The sequence below is a fragment of the Pinus tabuliformis genome, chromosome J, assembly GCF_031772625.1.
Source record: "Pinus tabuliformis cultivar Carrire ecotype Pingquan chromosome J, CPIR1, whole genome shotgun sequence".
In the NCBI taxonomy this organism is placed as follows: domain Eukaryota; kingdom Viridiplantae; phylum Streptophyta; class Pinopsida; order Pinales; family Pinaceae; genus Pinus; species Pinus tabuliformis.
This window is the reverse complement of record NC_142295.1, coordinates 890,565,928-890,571,927: the sequence shown is the minus strand read 5'-3', so window position 1 is coordinate 890,571,927 and position 6,000 is coordinate 890,565,928. Positions and strand designations below refer to the sequence as shown.

Sequence of the window (6,000 nt, the reverse complement as noted above, 5' to 3'; positions counted from 1 at the left end):
CCAACCGCGGAACCAATATTATAGACATGATATGAAATGTGAACGATAACTGCACGGTTGCCCCTCTGCACCCAACGGTGTTCAAGTGCAGGCGGTCGTTACGATCTTTCCTTCAAATTGAAATTGTAAGGATGGGTGGGAAAGTGTGAAAATTGTCCAATGATTTTTTTTTTGAAATTTAAATGGTGAGTACCAATAAGGAAGTGTGAAAATGGTCAAATGATCTATTTTGAAATTGAAATTTGGAAGATTAGTGAGAAAGTGTGAAAGCCGTTTAAAATTTAAAGTGAACATGGATTTATTTTGAATTCTAACCCACAAAGTTGCAAGATATCTTTTTCTTTCTAAATATATCTTAGACCATTAAATATATTTAAACCACTAAAATATTTAAAGTAAAAGTAGATTTATTTTGAATTCTAACCCACAAAGTTGCAGGATATCTTCTTCTTTCTAAATATGTCTTAGACCACTAAAAAATTAGAGCTATCTAAAACAATTTGCCTTTTTTTTCTGCGTTATTTCTTTCATTGCCGAGCTTATGCCTTACATAGAACCTTTTTTCAAAAAAAAATTCAACATAATTATGTCATGACTAGAACCTTGGTGGTTATCATTAAACCCTCCCAACCAACCAAAATATATATCATTCACCAAACTTTTACATTATTTCATCCCATCTTCGTAAACTTTGGGAATGAAATTATAATCGTTTACTATAACCATCTCATCTTCATAGACGTTCGACATGCATCAACATACATAGAACGACGTGGATTCCTTTTTCATGGAGATATCTTTTTATTTTGCCTCTTCGTTGATCTCTGGTTATCGATAATACCAGGTTGCGGGATACCGTCCACTCACTTAAGGATGAACGTTGTGAAAGGAATACGAAGGGATTTTATGACTCAAGCTTCATGTTTCGCTCTTTACATTGTGATCAGTCTCCTATTACTGTCCTGATTCAAGAAGAGATGAATTGTCACTGTCCTGATTCAAGAAGAGATGAATTGTCAGTGGGGAAGAACTTACTCCGAGTTACTTTAAAATTGGAGATTAAAGAATTTTTAAAGCATTGAGTAATATACAAAAGGGTTGACAAAACCTCTCTTATTTGTAATCACCAGGAGATCATTAATAGATGATTTTTTCCATCATTTCAAAATCCACGGACTCCTTGAATTTTCACCAAAAATAGTAGGCTATATTTTCTTGTAAAATATACTAATTGTCTCCGATTGTGAAATGATGGGATGCAGCTTCACTTTTCAATTTGTATTTTTCATATTTTGTTTATGTCGTTTTGTCTACTCTTGTTTTATTAAAATTTTTTAGCTGTATTGAGTATTTTAACTATTAAATTAAAATCATTTTATTGTGTTGTTTTCCATTTTATATTATTTTGTTATGTGTTTGTGAAGTTTTCCTTTTCGTGTTCCTTAGTCAAGAGGTTTCAATGTGCATTTGGTGCATCGAATTTTTCATTTTGTACCCCAAAAAAACTATTTTGTTTACTTTCACAACTATAAAATATGATAACATATGCCTTTGTTCAACCTTCCAGTGCAATGAAATATAAAGGTTGAATTGACTGGATACCATTTATCATCAATTATGGTTTCATAAGTTTTATTTATGAAAATGGGAGTAAATTAAGATTACCGGAATATATTCTCTTAATTAAAAAGTATTTTTTTTCGTGCATATATGGTATTTTTTCTTGTTTGGCTTTTTAGGATAAATGGATTAGCTTAATTTTTATCATATCAATGGGTTGAATATTAAATATCAATGACTTCTCGCAAAAAAAATCTTTTTACTTTCAAGTTAATTGAGTTTTAAAAAAAAAACTAAAAGACTCTAAAGATATTTTCTTTAAAATATATTTTGTGAGGTTTGGTTAGTCTATAAATATTCTAGATGTAATGTCCCTACAACGTTGTAAATATTTTATTTACCACATTAAGAAAAAATTGAATAATTAGTGTTATTACCTGTTTAAATTGAATAATATTTTTATTTATTGAAAATGTGAAACGATTTAAAGTATCAGCAGATCTTGTAACTTATAGGGGAAAAGAAGTTGAAAAGGCAGTTGCTGGAAAACACTAACCACCTCCCCTAACTGTGAAATGCTCCCAAAGAAAATGAAGTAGGGGAGAGGAAAATTGCGTAGTAATGTCAAGCAATAGAGGGGAAAATTGCTAACTTTGGTGATGACTAGATAGCATGAGCACTATGTGCGAGCAACTTGCAGGAGACAGAAAGTCTCGTGAGCAAGCTAAGGGGGAGATTTGGTCCCAAAAGACAATCTCATGGTCGAGCGGATTGACTAGCAATGGAAACCAGAGGTGACCTCTATCATTGGAGTACTTTACATTAAAGCAGCTCAGGTATGAGGTACCATCTGGAAAATTAGACCGCTGCATAAACTAAATTATGTGTCTTTTACTGTGAATGAAAAGATGTAGAGGCATGCCTAATGGTGGAGTAATAATTGAAAAGGATAATAGTAGGGTCCTATTTTACATTTTCTCTACCAATATCAGGAAAAACTTAAGTATAATAATCTTTTACAGAAGAATAATTAATTGTAGGAGCAAGGGGGTTTCCCTGTAAATTTGGAACATAATATTTGCAAAAATATACCCTATTCAGATCCTTTAATGCAGGAAAATTGATTAATATAGAATTACTGTAGAAAATGATTTGTTCAGGTAATTTAATGTAGGAAAATTGATTAATATAGAATTACTATAAAATATTATATGTACAGGTAATTTAATGTAGGAAAATTGTCTAATTCTAGAATTATTATGGAGTTACATTTCTATACAAGTCTTTTAATGCAAAAAAAGAAAAGAGGGTTATTGTAAAAATTCAGTAGAAAAGAACCGGTGAATAATTTCCTCTGTTGATTGAGTGAAATATAGACAAACTAGGAATTGATTAAAAATGTTGAGAACGTCATTTCCGGAAGAGTGAGAAAACATAGAAGGGGTTGATGAGGCAGGGGCGTAAGAGTAGAAACCCTAGCCGACCTGACCAAATTTTTTTTCCAAGAGTGGACTTTTAATTATATTCTAAAACCCTACTAGGGAATTGAAACCCCATGCTTCTAACTACAACAGAACCCAACATTGAACAAATTAACTAATATTATAGTTTAATCGAAAAACAGAGAATTAGTTACATTTTAATCACGAAAAGGATAGTATCCAAAACAATCTCGATTCAGAATTGCGTAAATAGATGGAATTAAAAAGAAACCCAGAATTGAGTCTTTCCACAGTAAGCTCTATTCAAATCAATCAAAAATTGAAACTTATGAACAACATTATCATAGGTAGTTCAGAGAACAATAATACAACCCAGTTATGTAATGACCAAAATTCAAATCGCGTTTCCATATAGCATACAAGATTTACACAACGAACCAGACCTTGATCTATAACCAGAAGGTTCCAGAATCATAGTAATAAGAGGAATGACACGGCTACAAACCCAGAAAGATAGTTAAGATTGGACAACAGTTCTTCACACCGAGAAATGTAAACTTTTCATAATAAATACAGAATTAACATGTAAACTACACGGATGTTGCCTTAAACATAGGACCCACAACTAGATAATGAAACCCTTGTTCTTAAAGAGGAAATGTCCATAAATATGCCTCAAAATAGCAATGGGTATCCGCATGATAACTTTAAACTTTTAACTTTATAGAGACCACAACATTTCAATAGGAATGAAAAGCTTAATTACACAGAGAGCCGAAGCCCTCGCTTCAAGTAGCCTAGAAAAGTTTCGTCTTGGGCAGACTAGCATAGGTCGGAGTTAAACCTTACCTGGAATCACTCGGGCAACAAAATCTTGTGGAGAAACCCTCCTTCAGGCACTATCATAAATCCAAAGCTTGTAGCCGAGGTTCCTACAGTTCAACCATGCCACAATCGTCGATTAGCAATAGAGCAACATAGCAAATGTATATCATTCATCTGTAAGGGAAATAAAATAGAGACCTCAGTGAATACAAGCTTACCTGAGAAAACACTCGCACATAAGAAAAACATAACCATGTTCTGGGAATTTCCTCGTGTTGCAACTCTGGATTGGCAGACCAAGCAGGCCTACAAGAGGAGATGCGGAACCAGAGCAGGCACCGAGGAAGGTTCGAGGAAAATGAAACATTTCCATCGCAAACGAAGATGTGAAAAACCCTAGATGCAACTTATCCATAGGATGGAGATCCCAGGTCCTCCACCCTTGATGAGACGGGAGGCCCAAGAGGAGTAGTTGCAGTAGGACCACCTACCCGTGCCACGTACTAGGATGGAGCGGGGAATTTAATGTCAAGAAAACAAATACCAATACCATCGTAAAGATATACAGCTTGCAAGCTAGGTGGCTAAGACAACATATCCGTGGATATAGTAGGCGGTATGGTATGGAAATGCATGGCACAAAAATATTTAATGAAGACCTTCATAACAATGGCACTTAAACCAAAAATAAACGGATTGACAACCATAATCTTAATCAGGGAGCCTCTTTACAAGGATACAAATGTACCTATGTCGTTAACATTAAAGAATAGAGTGATGACTATTTAAACTAGAATGTATATTGATGCGATCCAAAGTATTAAAAAAAAAAGATTATATGTATTTATGTGCTGTATTGTGGAGTCATTACACTATAGCTTAGTGTATATTTAGTTTAAGAATGAGAACATTATCATATTGATTTTCATGAAATGAGATCCCAATTCTGTATATGTCATCATTTCAATTGCGTGTAAATAATTTCATCGACATTTAAATTTCAATCCAATACATAATATTTTTAATGGAGTTTGAGGGAGAGGAATTGACAAATTGTGGCATACTTTTGTTGAAGACACAAAATCCATGATCTAAGCTATCACACTTGTAAACACAATTTATCGACATTACATGGAATTCACAAATAAATAATGAAAGAAAAAGGAATTTTCTCATTCAAGTAAAAAAGCTTTGACCTCTTATCAAGCCCAAGAGTAGGAGTGAGTAGCAATTGGCCATTTTGTTCAAGATCCACATAATAAACACTCTAATTGTGAAACAAATTTTGGTTGCTTTTGAGAACAAGAGCATCACTACTCTTTGATATACCATATTTTATCTAGAAAAAATATTATAATAGTAGAACCATTTTCAAGCCATGAATCTGAATAAGTTGAACCCAAACTATTTTTCTTTGTTATCCATGTAATTAATCTTTGACATATCATACTTAGATCTAGAAACGCTCTTGCAAACCCTAAAGTAATTTTCAACTTATGAATCTAAATTAAAATTCAACCCAAACTACTTGGGTTTCCTATCCATTTTTTTCCACTCCAACCTAAATTAAATTCAGCATTGTATGACCTTAACTTATTGACATAATAAATTCCTACAATTAGATCCTTTAATTCATTTCTTCTTAATTTTATTAAAATGTGTATTATGGTGATATCCATATTTTCTTAATGTCCTCATCCTTAAATAAAGTTTGTTCTTTTTGAAATCCCTCTTCACTTTGCAAGTTCAATTTTTTCTTCATGTACATTACGATTTGTGGTTTTTTTGTGTGAACCACACAACTACCTCATTCCCTTGTATATGAGTAGTTACTCCTCATGAATGATACCAAAGAAAAAACCTTCAACTGATGCTCAACCATATAAAATATCATTTTAATATACTATTTGTAAATTATATTCAATAGATATTTTATTAGTGTTTCCTAAACCATCCAACTTACCAATTTTATCTTTCAACAATTTATGTTCATTATTCATGTTGGCATTACTTTAAATATACACTAGTTATATGAGCAAGTACTCATCATGGATGATACCAAAGAGAAGATCTTCCATTATTATTTAACAATAAAAAATAACATTTTAATATACTATTTGTAAACTATACTCAATAGATTTTCTATTAGCCATCAATGAACCATCCAATAAAC

The 6,000-nt window shown here is 32.5% G+C and overlaps 1 long non-coding RNA gene across 2 annotated transcripts in view; it reads right to left on the bottom strand.

Annotated features, from left to right (window-relative positions):
• Positions 1 to 602: 602 nt before the first annotated feature.
• Positions 603 to 6,000, bottom strand: part of LOC149229541 (uncharacterized) — a 43,137-nt gene continuing 37,739 nt past the window's right edge. The window contains exons 3-4 of one of the 2 annotated variants that reach the window (XR_016247297.1): positions 3,852 to 3,934; positions 603 to 993 (exon numbers count right to left, since the gene is read on the bottom strand). This is a non-coding gene — a long non-coding RNA (uncharacterized LOC149229541). Of the gene's footprint in view, positions 994 to 3,419; positions 3,935 to 6,000 lie in introns of those variants that run through there. The other variant, XR_016247296.1, reaches the window with a different exon arrangement.